The sequence below is a fragment of the Macaca fascicularis genome, chromosome 5, assembly GCF_037993035.2.
Source record: "Macaca fascicularis isolate 582-1 chromosome 5, T2T-MFA8v1.1".
Lineage (NCBI taxonomy): Eukaryota > Metazoa > Chordata > Mammalia > Primates > Cercopithecidae > Macaca > Macaca fascicularis.
The window spans coordinates 5,967,291-5,983,167 of NC_088379.1; the positions used below are offsets into that span (position 1 = coordinate 5,967,291).

The 15,877-nt window shown below is 53.9% G+C and overlaps 1 long non-coding RNA gene across 2 annotated transcripts in view; it reads right to left on the bottom strand.

Annotated features, from left to right (window-relative positions):
• Positions 1-1,776: 1,776 nt before the first annotated feature.
• Positions 1,777-15,877, bottom strand: part of LOC107129689 (uncharacterized) — a 52,506-nt gene continuing 38,405 nt past the window's right edge. Inside the window, exon 3 of one of the 2 annotated variants that reach the window (XR_010586732.2) lies at positions 1,777-2,090. This is a non-coding gene — a long non-coding RNA (uncharacterized lncRNA). Of the gene's footprint in view, positions 2,091-2,121; positions 2,258-15,877 lie in introns of those variants that run through there. The other variant, XR_010586731.2, reaches the window with a different exon arrangement.

Here is a 15,877-nt window from a genome sequence, read left to right on the forward strand (position 1 = left end):
TCCCTCCTCCTCACCTCCGTAACACCTGCACATCGACTGAGCTTTACTCCACAGCACCTCCACGTGTCTCCTCCTCACCTCCGTAACACCTGCACATCGCCTGAGCTTTACTCCACAGCAGCTCCGCGTCCCTCCCCCTCACCTCCATAACACCTGCACATCGCCTGAGCTTTACTCCACAGCACCTCCACATTGCCATCAATATTGCCCTCTCTGGCTTACATCTTCTTTCCATCCTTTTTTCGTTTCGTGTTTAATAATTCTTTTTTTTTTTTCTTTTTTTGACACAGAATCTCACTGTGTTGCCCAGGCTGGAGTGCAATGGCACAATCTTAGCTCGCTGCAACCTCCACCTCCTAGGTTCAAGCAGTTCTCCTGCCTTAGCCTCCTAGTAGCTGGGACTACAGGTGTGCACCACCACACCCAGCTAATTTCTGTATTTTTAGTAGAGATGGGGTTTCACCATGTTGGCCAGGCTGGTCTCAAACTCCTGACCTCAGGTGAAGAGTTTGGCCTAACTCGCCTTGGCCTAATAATTCTTTCCATTTTTCTGACTTCATTTTTTCTGATCGCACTAAGTCCCCCAAATATCATCGTCACCCCTTGGACGTTTAGCTCCTCCCTTGCGGGGATTCCTCGGCGCCTTTGTTCATGTCGTTGCCTCGCCCAAGGGCTCAGGGCCCAAGAGGGCATGGGGCCTCCACCAAGAAATGACATTAATAATTAGATAATTGGTCATTAATCATTGTGCTCCATAATAGACAATGCATATTTGCCGTGGCAACTGGAACATCACCCAGACCTGGCAGAACAGCCAGAGGAGGCTGAAAGTGCAGGGCTAGCCCTGCCGATGTCTCAGGGAATGGGCAGGTGGATGTGGCTCTGCACTTGGTGAGCAGCGGAAGGGGGCAAGAATCCCCAACTCTACTCTCCCCATGGGAAAGTTCACTTCCCGTCTATGGCTCTTTTCTTTTCTTTTTTTAATCAATTAATAAGTGAGTCTTCTTTTCTATCAATTTAAAAAGTTCATCTTGGCCAGGTGTGGGGGCTCTCACCTGTAACCCCAGCACTTTGGGAGGCCAAAGCTTGAGGCCAGGAGTTTTGAGACCAGCCTGGGCAACATAATGAGACCCCATCTCTATAAATAATAAAAAGAATTAGCCAGGTAAAGTGGCAGTGTACACCTGTGGTCACAGCTACTCAGGAGGCTGAGGTGGGAGGATCCCTTGAGCCCAGGAGTTAGAAGTTGCATTGAACCATGATGGCACCACTGCACTCCAGCGTGGGTGACAGAATGAGACCCTGTCTCAAAAAAAAAATTGAGTCTCTGTAATGATGTTTTTGCAAAATAAGCAACCAACATAAGAAGTAAATAAATAAGCCAGATGCAGTGGCTCAGGCCTATAATCCCAGCAACTCAGGAGGCCGAGGCAGGAGGATCCCTTAGGTCAGAAGTTCAAGACCAGCCTGGGCAACATAGTGACACCCCGTCTCTTGAAAAAATTGTTTAATTAGCCAGGTGTGGCGGTACACGCCTGTGGTCTCAGTTACTTAGGGGGCTGAGGCGGGAGGATGGCTGGAGCCCAGGAGGTCGAGGCTGCACTGAGCCATGATGGCACCACTGCACTCCGGCCTGGGTGACAGAGGAAGACTCCAACTCTAAGAAAAATAAATAAAATTAATTAATTAAAATGAAACCTTCAAAAAAAATAAAAACTCCTATTTCAGGCCCACATCTAATGCCACCTCCTCGGAGAAGCCTTCCATGATACGCACCTGCTCAAAATTCTCCCTCCTCCTCTGATCCGCAGCCTCTGACAGCTTCCCACGGTGGGGTCCAGGGTGGCTGTGCAGGCCGTGACTCATGCTTGTTGAGGACCCTGGCATGACGCCCTCCATTCAGGTGGGATCGGGTAGAACAAGGGCCAGTGGCCGGAGCTGTGGGAGGGGTGGTTGGCTCAGTCTCAGGGAGAGCTTGCTCTTGGAGTTGTCCACAGAGGCCTCCTGGTCAGGCAAGGAGCTCCCTGTTCCTGGGATGGGCAAGCCAGGCGGGAGGGGGACCGGTCCTCCTGCGCAGCCATAACAAAGCCCTGCAGACCACGGGGCACAAACAACAGAAATGGTTTCCTCACGCTTCTGGAGGCTGGGGGTCCAAGGTCAGCGTGCCGGCAGGGCTGGTTCCTTCTGAGGCCTCGCTCCTTGGCCTCCGTCCTCACAGGGTCTTCCCTCTGTGTGTGTCTGTCCTAATCTCCTCTTCCTATAAAGACACCAGTCAGATTGAACTGAGGCCCACCCAAATGACCTCACTTTGCCTTAATTATCTCCTTGAAGACCCTCATTCCAAATGATCCTGGGGGGCTGTGAGGGCGATCTGGCTGTGACGTCTGTCACGCCATCGATTGATAGGGTCGATTTGACTGATCTTGCTAGCCAGACGGGTATCCCCCTCCTCCCTCACTGCTCCTCGTGTGTCCCTCCCAAAGCTGCATGCTGCATCGACCATCCCTGACAGAGGAGGACCAGTCTTCGGTCAAGGGTATATGAGTAGCTGCACTCCCCTGCTAGAACCTCCAAACAAGCTCTCAAGGTCCAAATGACACTGGGGATTAGGGTTTCAACACAGGAATTTGGGGTGCCCAGTGCAACCCATAAGCTATGGCCTCCCATGGGATGGGGCAGAGACTTCAACCATCACAGCTGCAACCTCCAGCTGGAAGCCACGACCCATCTTTTGTGGCTACCCTGGAGGTCAGGAGACTTGGGCCCTCATCCCAGCCCCTCTGTGCCTGTACTTTGGGGCCTTGGCTGAGTCTCTGCTTCCGTGAGCCCCTTGTCCTCCCCATTCTGTCAGGATATGTGGTCCAAGGCCCATTGTGGCCCAGGAAAGGGAGGGTGTCCACCCAGCACCTTCATGGCCAGCCCCAGGGCTGGCACAGCTGGAGCAAAGCCACTCCTGGTCCCGAAGATGCGGGGACAGAAGGCCAGGAGGGCATCCCCCTTCACCACTGCTGCCATACTGGCCACCGCTCGGTGATTCCACAGCAGTCATGCATCACAGACGACCATTCAAGCCACTCTGCCTCAGTCCACTGGCCCTGCCTCAGAAGGCCGAGGCATTGCCAAGGTCATGGTTCCCTCACCGCTGGGGGGAGGCCTGAACCACACCACGGTAGACAGACCCATGGTGCTAATACTGTTTATCATTCCGTCCTTATTAGAAAAACAAAGCAGCAAAGAAAGGTTCATTGCGGAAAATTTAGAAAATGCAGAAATGAACAGAATTAAAATCACCTGCCATCCCAATGTCCAGCAAAATGACATCTTGGCATCCTCACCTCTCTCTTGCTTTGTGCAAAAATGGCCCGATGGCAGCTGGCCCACCAGCCTTGAGCTCCCCAGCCACAGAGCATGGCCTGGTACCAGGGACTTTGCTGCAGGTTCTGCAGGAGCCTGGGAAGTCGAGGCATCCACTGCCACACCCACGACAAGCCTCGTGACAGCCTGTCCCCTCAGAGATCACCTTCTCCGAGGTCTCCCTTGGCCACACCATCCCCCAGGGCTGCCATCCTTCTCTGTCTTTGCCCCACCCCACATCCAGCCCCCTTGTTCCCTCCTCTGCAGGGTCCCCAGAATCAGGCTATAGCCACACTCTCATCAGGCAGCTTGGCACACGTCCCTCCCCGATCAGAAGCCAGCTTTCATCAAGCGAATCCAGCTCAACTCTCGTTAGTCCAGCAGCTGCTAGGTGCCAGACCGTGCATCAATGCTAGGGATACACAGGCAAACAGAGTCCTCAGCCTTAAGGACCCTGTAGTCTGAGGGTCAGGGTTGGAAGGAACCCATGGAAAGGGGCAGGCACGGCATGTGATGGGCCACTCTGCAGAGGAGATTGGCTTAGAAAGTGCCTGTCTAACCATGGACAGTAAGCACCGTGAGGGCAGGGCCAGGCTCATCCTCCTGCCCCCTCCAGGCCCCTTCACGGTGGTGCCCAGCCCAGAGCGGCCCCCATCCTAGGCTCAGCACTGGCTAAGAGCTGCCCCCAGCGTGCACTCATTCCAGGCACTGGCGGCCGCTGTGCACATGGACAACAGGGCTCTGGAAGCCCCGGCGTGGCCCCAGAAGAGACTCAGGTGCTGGCCAGGAGACCCGAGGACTTGTGTACAGAGCCCTCTGCTCCATGCCCTGAGACAGTCCCTCCATCTCGTTCCTTGATTTTCTACAAAATTAGAATTTTGCTGTATAAACATCTCATATTTTGCCTTTTTGGAAAGTAAAACCCATGATGTGTTCTGTCCGATTTAGAATGTTCCCACCCAGGGCTGCAGGATGCACTTAGCTGCTGCTCTCTGGCCAGTGTCCAGGTGTCGTATTTGTCCGTTTTCACACTGTTGATAAAGACATACCCGAGACTGGGCAATTTACAAAAGAAAGGGGGTTAATGGACTCACAGTTTCACAAGGCTGGGGAGGCCTCACAATCATGATGGAAGGTGAAAGTCACTTCTTGCATGGCAGCAGCAAGAGAGAGAACTTGTGCAGGGAAACTCCCATTTTGAAGACCATCAGATCTCTTGAGACTCATTCACTATCACAAAAACAGCACAGGAAATGCCCGCCCCCATAAATTCAATCACCTCCCACCGGGTTCCTCCCACGACACGTGGGAACTGTGGGAGTTACAATTCAAGATGAGATTTGAGTGGGGACACAGCCGAACCACAGCAGGTGTTGTGTTTTGTTTTGTTTCTCCTGTTGAGATGGCCTCAAGGCACAGGGAAGCATCCTGGCCCCCACCTAAGCTCAGTGCCCTGAAGGCTGAGCTGCTCTGGGATCCGGCAGTGTCCAGCTCCTGCCTTGTGTGTCCCCATTCAGTGACAGGAGCCCTGTGGCCGACCTCCTGCCCCCCACCCCCATCCCCAGTTAATGGAAGGAGTGAAGAGATTCAGGGAGAGGCCTGGGGGCCAAGGCAAGCTGGCAGCAAGGCCTGTTCCCTTGGAGTCTAGAGCAGACGCAAACGATTTGTATCTGCCAAGGGCTCCGAGGACTAGGAGGGAGAGGGTCCCCTCCCAGGGCACACAGCAAGGGTCTCGGCCCCCCCAATAGCTGCCTCCACCTTCCACCTAACCCTGCTCAGAGGATGGAGAGCTCAGATTACTAAATTAAGGAGGCAGCAGCCCCTCTGGCCTGGATTCTGCTCGGCCAGTGGCATGGGTGGGTGCACCTGCTTCTGAAAAACCTCTCTTCTGCCAGCCTAGGGCTTCTGTCTTTATGGGGAGGAACCCCCCGCGTGGGAAGACAGGAGCAGGCTCGGGGTGTCAGCAAGAGCCTAGAGTAGGGTAGGGATTGGGGCCTGGCAAGGAGCACCTGGAGAGAGAGTCACTCATTCATTCAGTCATTCATTCATTCCCTCCCTCACCGGGTGAGTGGCGCCTACACCAGCCAGGTTCTGTCTAGGTGCTGGGGACACAACAGTGGCCAAGTCCCCACCCTCACGAGCTGATGCTCCAGTGAGGGAGGAGGAGACAGTAAGCCTGTGCCAGATATAAAATTCAGCCGCTGATGAAGACAGAGAAAAGCAGGCCCCGATCCCAGCAATCATCTAACACCTGCAGGGTTTGGACTGGCCCTGGAGGAAGCGCAGGCAGGGATGGCTGGAAATGAGAGAGAGCCAGTTCCACCTGCGATCTAAAAGCCTTCTCTGGAAGGGATGGACAGAGGCATATTGGAGGGAGGTGCCAAGACCAGGCAGGAGGCGGCTGTAATAACCCAGGGAGAGAGGCTGGTGGGCTGGCCCTGGCAGCTCGGGGGGCAGACAGGAGGGGTGGGTGGAGGAAGCAGCCAGGGCCAGGTGACCAGCGGGCGCTGCTGCACACCCGCACCAGGGAGCAGACAGTGAGCTGGCCCTCAAAGTCAGACACCACCCATCGCTGCTGCCCGGGGGACAGCCCCTGGCAAACCTCGTGTCAAAGGTCAAGGTTTTGAGCAGAAAAATTCACCAAAGAATAAGGATCTGGTGGGGGGAAACAGGAACATGATTGCCTCTGCTTGGTGGATTCCATGCTGCTTTAAATCAGGGGATGAAATGCGCATGACTCTGTGTTAGGAGACGGGAGATCTGCACACAGTCACAGTCAGTCCTGGGGAAGGGGTGTCCACAGGGGTCACGCCAGCTTAAAGAGGGGAGGACAAGGGCCGAGGCGTGGTAGGGGTGGCTGGAGCAGAGCCCAGTGGGTCCAGCAGTAAGAACTGCGTGCCTCTCAGGTGCTGCCCTGCGTGTCGGGGAAGAGGGCAGGGGGAGTCCGAGGCTGGACAGGAAATGCCCCTCCTGTGACCTGGGAACCCCAGCAATGGTGCCATTCTCATCCTCGCTGTCAACAGGACAGGTGCTGTTCTCACCCCACACTGAGCGATGCATGTCATCCTCTCTTCCACTCTGCCAGGGAGGAGCCATTCCTCCCCTGTTTACAGATGAGGAAACTGAGGCCCAGGCTACTTAAATAACTTGTCCAAGTTGTGGTTTGTGAGTCACAGACGCAGGACCCAACCTCAGCCCACCCTCGAGCCGATCAGGGCAACCCCTGCCTCCTAGGCTCAGAGGCATGAGGGCAGCCTACGTGAGCTGTCTCCGCCCCGTGGTCCAAAGAGGCACGCCCACCTCTCCCCATCAGATTGGCGAGTCCTGAGTGGAACCCTGGCACGTCCATGGGGATTCAGAGGAGACTCTGATACGACCACACATGTGCATACACACACTCACATACAGACACACACACACACCCCACACACACACTCTAAACCAGAGAAACAGTAGCTTCAGCCACCGAGTGGCCACGAAGGTGTCTCCGCTGGGGAGATGGTCTGAGTTAGTCTCTGACTTCCCTGTGGATTGAAAGCCAAGACAGAGAAAAGGGAGTTTGGCTGGGAAAAGGAATGAGGGCTGGTGGGGAGTTCCGGGAAGCCACTTCCTATCCTGGGACACCAGGCCCCAGGAGTTCCCAAAGCCCAGGGCCACAGGTGCCCTCTCCATGGCACTCCCCAGCCCTGGGACAGGAGGCCCCTCTGCCCGCCTCCCCTGGAGCCTGTGCTTGCCCCTCTCGGGCTCCCATCACAGGATGCCCCCTTGTCTCTAGGTACCCACCAGAGCCCGCACCAGATCCATTGAGTCACCAGTGTCTCAGAAAGCTGGAAGGACCCTGCACACGGGGGAGGTCGTCTTCTCAGGGCCTTCTAGGGGACCAGAGCAGCATTTAAGAGGAAAGGAAACCAGCCCTGAGCTATAAAACGAAAGCAGGGGCAGCTGCTCACCCCACGCAGGGAGCCCCAGGCTGGGCACTGTCCTGGAGGGTCAGATGTCCAGCCCTCATATCTGCCTTAATGCCCACAAGCCCAGAAGAGGTCTGGCTAGAGGAGGCCAGTGAATGCTCTCAGCTCAGAGTCTAGATGATGGGTTCCGGAAGAGCCAGGGCCAGCAGGAATCGGATGGGGCCCTGGGGGATCATATATGGGGGTGTGCATTTGATCATCACCTTCTCTAGCTCCTGGGGGCTACGGTGCTCTAACAGCGTGGAGTGCTGAGGCCCAGAGTGAGGGGTCTTGTCTGAGTCACAACACAAGGTCTCCAGGTGCCGTTGCCAAGCCCAGGGATAGGGGAGTGTGTGAAGGGGGATTTTTTTTTTTTTTTTTTTTTTTTTTTTGAGACAGTGTTTCGTTCTTGTTGCCCAGGAGTGCAATGGTGCAATCTCGGCTCACTGCAACCTCTGCCTCCCAGGTTCAAACATTTCTCCTCCCTCAGCCTCCTAAGTAGCTGGGATTACAGGCAGGCGCCACCACACCCAGCTAATTTTGTATTTTTTAGTAGAGACGGGGTTTTACCATGTTGGTCAGGCTGGTCTCGAACTCCTGACCTCAAGTGATCGACCCGCCTTGACCTCCCAAAGTGCTGGGATTACAGGAGTGAGCCACCGCACCAAGCCAACAACAGTTTTTGTTTGTTTGTTTGTTTGTTTGTTTTTGAGACAGGGTCTCACTCTGTTGCCCAGGCTGGAGTGCAGTGACGCAGTCTTGGCTCACTGCAGCCTTGACCTCCAGGGCTCAGCTGATTCTCCCACCTCAGCCTACTGAGTAGTTGGGACTATAGGCGCATGCCATTACATTCAGGTAACTTTCATATTTTTAGTAGAGATGGGGTTCACCATGTTGCCCAGGCTGGTCTAGAACCCCTGGACAGAAGCAACCTGCCCACCTTGGCCTCCCAAAGTGCTGAGATTATAGGGGTGAGCCACCTCACCCGGCCAGGAAGGGGGATTTCTACCTCACCCTGCCCCATGGCTGCTCCACCAGCCTCAGAGATGGCGGGGTTCCCCACCAGCCCTGGCTGAATGCAGAGCCCCAGAGAGCAGGTAATTCAGGGCACACATATTCACATAGTTCCCTCAAAACACTCATGGGCCAATGAATGCAAATGTGTTTGCCCAGTGGCACAAAACAGTCAAAACTTAACCAGGCGCGATGGCTCAGGCCTGTAATCCCAACACTTTGGGAGGCCGAGGCGGGTGGATCACCAGAGAGGAGTTCCAGACCAGCCTGGCCAACATGGTGAAACCCCGTCTCTACTAAAAAATACAAAAATTAGCTGGGCGTGGTGGCGGGCACCTGTTGTCCCAGCTACTCAGGAGGCTGAGGCAAGAGAATCGCTTGAACCCGGGAGGTGGAGGTTGTGGTGAGCCAAGATCACGCCACTGCACCCTAGCCTGGGCGACAAGGTAAGACTCCTTATTTAAAAAAAAAAAAGTCAAAACTCCCGCTCTGCCTGGGCTTTCTGAAGACAAATCTCCCAAGGCCACCAGCCACACAGGGAGGATGTGGCTACCACACGGTGTCTTCTTTGACAGTGGGAATAAAAAAGCAGGGAAAGTTTAATTCCACCTTCTCTAGCTAAGGAGCATATTGCACACAGTTTGTTGCACTGATTTTTTTCAAAAACGTAAATAGCATGATGCAAGATATTTCCAAAAACAAAGACAAAATGGGGGGAACGTATCTCAGTCCTCTGTCTTGGCTGAACTCTTTGCAGAGTCAGGGGAAGGCGCATGGTGGCTCATAGCCAAACAACGTGTGCTGGCTCAGGGCCAAGCCCAGCAAGCCTCGTTCATCACCTCAAAGCAAACCACTTGCTTCCAGACGGGGCCAGACACCTGGCAAATGGGCCCGATGCGTCCCATAATTCACGGCTGGCGTGGAGGAAGTGAAGGCAAGGAGGGCCCGGAGAGAAGGCTGGACTCCAAGGGGGTCAGGGGCTTGGAGGAGGCCCCTCTGCCACTCGGTCATTAACCCCAGTGTGTCAGGAATCAAAAGAGTACAGGAGGGGCCGGGCGCAGTGGCTCACGCCTGTAATCCCAGCACTTTGGGAGGTCGAGGCGGGCGGATCACGAGCTCAGGAGATCGAGACTATCCTGTTAGCAACACGGTGAAACCCCATCTCTACTAAAAATACAACAAATTAGCCAGGCGTGGTGGCAGTGCCTGTAGTCCCAGCTACTCGGGAGGCTGAGGCAGGAGAATGGCGTGAAGCTGGGAGGCGGAGCTTGCAGTGAGCCAAGACTGCACCACTGCACTCCAGGCTGGGCGACAGAGCCAGACGCTGTCTCAAAAAAAAAAAAAAGAGTATAGGAGGGTGGCCGGGCACAGTGGCTCATGCCTGTAATCCCAACACTTTGGGAGGCCGAGGCAGGCAGATCGCTTGAGGTCAGGAGTTGGAGACCAGCCTGGCCAATATGGTGAAACCCCATCTCTACTAAAAATACAAAAATTAGCAGGGCCTGTTGGTGTGTGCCTGTAATCCCAGCTACTCGGGAGGGTGAGGCAGGAGAATCACTTGAACCCAGGAGGCGGAGGTTGCAGTGAGCCAAGATCACGCCACTGTGCTCCATCCAGCCTGGACAACAGAGTGAGACCTTGTCTCAAAAAAAAGAGTATAGGAGGTGAATGAAGACAACGAGGGACAGGCAGGGGCAGTGACGGGGGAGGAAAGGAGAAAAAGAGTTCCCTCAGACCTCCCGGGGAACCTGCTAGCTCTGGGTCACCGTTCTGCCCAACAGCCCTGACAGGCCCTTGTCCTCAGCCCAAGAGGCAAAGACCTCCCACTGTGGCCAGGACACTGATGGAGAAAGGCACAGAGGCAATGCCTAAAGCAGCTTGGGCAATCCAGGAATGCTTCCTGGGGGAGGTGACAACCAGGTTAGGACCTGAGTCAAAAGATAGCTATTAACTAGGCAATGAGCTTGGGTTGGGGTGTTCAGGAGGGGAGGAAGGAACATTCCAGGTAAGTCAGCAAAATCTTCAAAGGCCAGTGCAGCAAAGTAGAGGGTCTGCAGGAGCTCAATGTGGCAGAGGGCTGGGGTGCAGGCAGAAGGTTGACGCTGGGGTGGGCAGGGGTGCATGGGGCCAGCTATCCTAGGGATGTGAACTTCATCCCATTGGCAGCAGGGAGCCACCCAGGACGGTGAGAGGAACCACCTGACTGGACACATGGAGTGGCCAGCCAGCAGCACCTCTCCTGTGTTCCAAGCCAGGGGAGACACCACACACAGGACTTGGCAGATGGGAAACCAAGATACCCCCTTATTGCTAAGGAAAGGGATTTTGGAGAATATGGCTTCTGTCTGCAGGCCAGCGAGAGGCCTAACATGAGCTCCAGTGTTGGACAAACTGACTGACCATGGGCCTCCACAGCCTGGGCAGGTATCTGTCATCATGGGGCAGAGGGAAGATGGTAGGCCTCTGTTGGCCGACCTCATCTACAAACTCTCCCTCTGAGTAGGAGGAGGGCGCCCGGGAGAGGCTGGAGGAGGCCCTCCCCAGTGGAAGGGAACATCAGGAGGGGGTCGTCAGGCGCTAGCTCCTGGCAGAGCCCACAGGCTGGATGGAGGAGCTTGGGAGTCAGAAGCCCAGAGCCCCGCCAGTCCTCCAGAGAGCTCCTCTCTAAGGACTGAGCCAGATGCGAGAACCAGAGGCAGCGTCTGTCCCACAGTGTTTAGGACTCAACTGCCATGTAATCCAGGCATAGAAAACTAACGCCGGGGGACAGGCTTTTGTGGACTAGCAAGTCAGGGACAGGACTGGACCCATGCCCTGGGCTCCTGACTCCCTGCCCCACAGCTTCTTCCCTCACAGCGTTTTCCACTTACACTTTGCCCCCGAGGACTTCCTCACGCTGAGTCTGGTGCACACGGCCAGTGCTCCTGGCAGCTGTCCACAGTCATCTGCGTGACCAAGTGCTGCAAAAATGTCACCAGAGACACGAATCCCAGCGTGACAAACAAGGCACGATCACCATCAGGCCTGAGCCCACTCTACAGATGGGGTAAGAGGCCAAGCAGCCTGACGAGCGAGTTCTCAGCACAAAGAGCATCCCTGTACTCCTGAATCCTCAAAAGAGTATAGGAGGGACCGGGCACGGTGTCTCACTACTGTGGGAGGCTGAGTCCAGCCAGATGTCCCAGGCTAGAGCCGGGCTCCGCGACGAAGGCGGGGAAGGGGCGGAGCCAAGGAAGGGCGGGGTTCAGGGCAAGGGTGGGGAAGGGCGGGGCCGGGGCCCTGGTGATTGGGAGCCTGGTGGGCGGGGCCCAGGTGGGCGGGGCCCAGGACCTCCCCGCCCTCCCTGCCATTAACTCAGAGCCTGGTGCAGTGGAAAGCGGGCCAGGAAGCAGAGGTCCAGGTTCTAACTCTGATTCTATCACAAAACACTGCACCCAAAGCAACCAGGCAGCTTCCGAAGACCTCGTGTGTGCCCCGCCATTTGCTGGGTGCTGGTGATACAGACATGAAAAGAAAAATAAAAGACTCAGCCCTTCCTCCAGGAGCTCACAGTCCCGCTGACAATTTAGTCCTCTCCTCTCTCCGGGCCTCACTGCCCCCATCTGGGAGACTGACAGATTGGACTATCATGACCTGTCTCGCCGCCGCTGCGGAGACGCCCCTGGATCACGCCCCTGCCTCTGAGGCCCTGGACAGGGCTCAGGGCCCAGCCCCCAAAATTGCTCAGGGTGAGGTTGAATGGATCGACCACAGCAACGGTCACCTCACAGCAGGAGATAGGGAAACTGAGTCCCAGAGAGTCAAGAGAGTGCTTCCCTGAGACCTGGGTAATACTGGAAGCTGGGCTTCCTTCCACCAAGAGCTCTTCCCCTTTTTTTTTTTTTAATCATTTTTATTTTTTGTTTTTGTTTTTTGAGACGGAGCCTCGCTCTGTCGCTCAGTCTGGAGTGCAGTGGTGCAATCTCAGCTCACTGCAACCTCCACCTCCCGGATTTAAGTGATTCTCATGCCTCAGCTTCGCAAGTGGTTGGGATTACAGGCATGTGCCACCACACCCAGCTAATTTTTTGCATTTTTAGTAGAGAAGAGGTTTCACCATGTTGGCCAGGCTGGTCTCAAGCTCTTGACCTCAAGTAATCCACCTTCCTTAGCTTCCCAAAGTGTTGCGGTTACCAGCGTAAGCCACTATGCCCAGCCCAAGAGCTCTTTGCCTTCTGAGAGCAGCGTCCTGCGGAGGCAGAAACAGGTATTTGCCCTCTCCAAGCCTAAATTCTCACCGGCTTCCCCCAACAATCGCACTGCAGGTTCCGCAGGCTTTTCCTTCCTTTCCTTCTTGTCCTGTCCCCTCCCTTCCCACAGCTCTGGGATGGCAGCCTTTACCCGGGCTGTCCGAGCTCCTGGTTGCTCCCCAGAGACAGTGGCCTGGCTGTGTACTGGCATCCACAGCACGTGATAATAAGGGCTATGGGATTTGGGCGACCTGGAGGATGAGGAAAGGAAAGGTGCCCATGTGAGGACCAGGCTTCTGGAGAGAGGGACTGGCAGGAGGAAGTGTTGCCCCAAAGGGCGGGACAGGGCTCTGAAAAACCACAAGATGCTTATGAACAGCCAGTGCTGCTGCTATCCAAGCTGTTATCCTGTGAGGTGCCTGAGCGGCGCCCTGAAGTTTTGGAAGGTGGAAGATGAGTTCTCTGCAAGGAGGGTCTTCCTCGGTGGGACAGAGGCCTCACCCAGAGCCCAAGGGCAGCACAACACCCCTCGCAGGCCACCTGTCTGCACAGTTCACCCTCCTCGGCCTCCTCTCTCCCTCCTCCCACCAAGGTGGGCCCTTTGTTCTCCATCTGACTCACCAGGGCTCCTTCCCCCATCCTTTCCCACATCAGCCCTGCCTCAAGCTGGAGGGGACATGCTGGGGGAGCTGGGGAGCTGGTTTGGGTCCTGCTTCTGAGAGGCGAGAGCTCCAAAGGACCCCTCCCTGCCCAGCCTGTTTCATCCCCAGATCATTAGAGCTGACACAGGGTCTGCCTAACTAAATCCCACTCCCCTACCCCTCCACTCACCCCTGCCCCCAACACACACACACACACACACACACACACACACACACACACACACACACACTGGCTCCAGCTGTCCTCAGGGTCCCAATGCCCTCTGGACACTATCCCAGAACAGCCCCTCTAAGTCTGCCAGTAGCTACCATACCCCTCCCTCCTTCTCCAAGCTAAATGGCCTCTGTTCCCTCAAAAACAAAGAACTAAAGGCAAGCGCTAGAATGATGAAGCTCTTAGAAGCAACAGAGGGCTGCATCTCCAGGACCTCATGGAGGCAATGGCCTCTTAGCCTTGACACCAAAGCATGAGCAACAAAAGGAAGAAGAAAGAAATTGGATTTCAGCATATTCAAAACAGCTGTGCTCCCAAGGACACTATCAAGAAAGTAGGCTGGGTGCAGTGGCTCACGCCTGTCATCCCAGCACTTGGGGAGGCCAAGGCAGTTCAATCACTTGAGGCCAGGAGTTTGAGATCAGCCTGACCAACATGGCAAAACCCTGCCTCTACAAAAAAATATAAAAATTAGCCAGGTGTGATGGTGCGTGCCTATAGTCCCAGCTACTCAGGAGGCTGGGGTGCAAGGACTGCTTGAACCTGGGAGGTAGAGGTTGCAGTGAGCCAAGATTGCGCCATTGCACTCCAGCCTGGGCAAAAGAGTGAGACCCTGTCTCAAAAAAAAAAAAAAAAAAAAAGTAAGTTAGTAAAAAGATAACCAACCAGATGGGAGAGACTATTTGCAAATCTTATTTCTAAGAAGGGCTTTGTATCCAGAATATGTAAAGAACTCAGGTAACTCGACAATAAAAAGACAACCCAATTTAAAAATGGGCAAAGGATCTAAGCAGACGTTCTTCCAAAGAAAATATACAGATGGCCACCAAACACATGAAGACACCCTAGACATTATTAGTCACCAGGGAAATGCAAATCAAGACCACAAGGAAATGTCATTTCACATTCGTTGAAAGGCTAGAATCAAAGTCAGGGGGAAAAAGAGGCAGATAAGTGTGGGTGAAGGTGTGCAGAAATAAGAACCTGATACACTGCTGGTGGGAAGGTAAAATGTTGTAGCTGCTCTGGAAAACAGTCTGGTAGTTCTTCACAGGTGAAACACAGAGCTACTATAGAACCCCACAATTCCTTCTCTAGGTACACACCCAAGACACGTGAAAACAGGCCGAGCGTGGCGGCTCACACCTGTAATCCCAGCACTCTGAGAGGCCAAGGCGGGCAGATCATGAGGTCACGAGTTCGAGACCAGCCTGGCCAACATGGTGAAACCCTGTCTCTACTAAAATACAAAAAGTAGCTGGGCATGGTGCCGGGCACCTGTAATCCCAGCTACTCAGGAGGCTGAGGTAGGAGAATCATTTGAACCCCAGAGGTGGAGGTTGCAGTGAGCCAAGATCATGCCACTACACTCCAGCCTGGGCAAAAGGGCAAAACTCCATCTCCAAAAAAAAAAAAAAAAAAAAGGAAACATACGTCCATACAAAATGTACATGTAAATGTTCATGGCAGCATTATTCATAATAGCCAAAAGGGAGAAACAACCCAGACGTCCATCCAATGGTGAATGGATAAACACAGCGTGGTCTACCCACACAATGGAGCATTATTTGGCCATAAAAGCAAGGAGGCCCTGATACAGCATGAACGAACCTTGAAAACATTATGCTCAGTGAAGGAAGCTACACATAAAAGATCATATATGATTCCACTTATAGGAAATGTCCAGAACAGGGACAACTACAGACACAGAAAGTCAACTATAGGTTGCCAGGAGCTGGGGGAAGGAGAAATTTGAAGTCATGAATATAGGTTTCTTTTTGGGGTGAAGAAAATGTTCTAAAATTAATTTTAGTGGTGGTTGAACTTGTCTAAGAATATACTACCAGTGACTTACATACTTTAAAAGGGTGAATTGTATGTGAAGTATATAAAGCTGTTTTTAAAACAATTTTTTTTTTAAGACGGAGTCTCATTCTGTCACCCAGGCTGGAGTGCAGTGGTGCAATCTCAGCTCACTGCAACCTCTACCTCCTGGGTTCAAGCGATTCTCCTGCCTCAGCCTCCTGAGTAGCTGGGATTAGAGGTGCACCACCATGCCCAGCTAATTTTTGTATTTTTAGTAGAGATGGGGTTTCACCAAGTTGACCGGGCTGGTTTCGAACTCCTGACCTCAAGTGATCTGCCAGCCTCAGCCTCCCAAAGTGCTGGGATTACAGGTGTGAGCCATCACACTCAGTTAAAACATTTTTTTTTTTTTTTTTTGAGACAGAGTTTCATTATTGTTGCCCAGGCTGGAGTGCAATGGTACAATCTTGGCTCACTGCAACCTCCACCTCCCAGGTTCAAGTGATTCTTCCACCTCAGCCTCCCAAGTAGCTGGGACTACAGGCACCCACCACTACGCCCGGCTAATTTTGTATTTTTAGTAGAGACAGGGTTTCACTATGTTGGCCAGGCTGGTCTCAAACACCTCACCTCAAGTGATCAGCCTGCCTC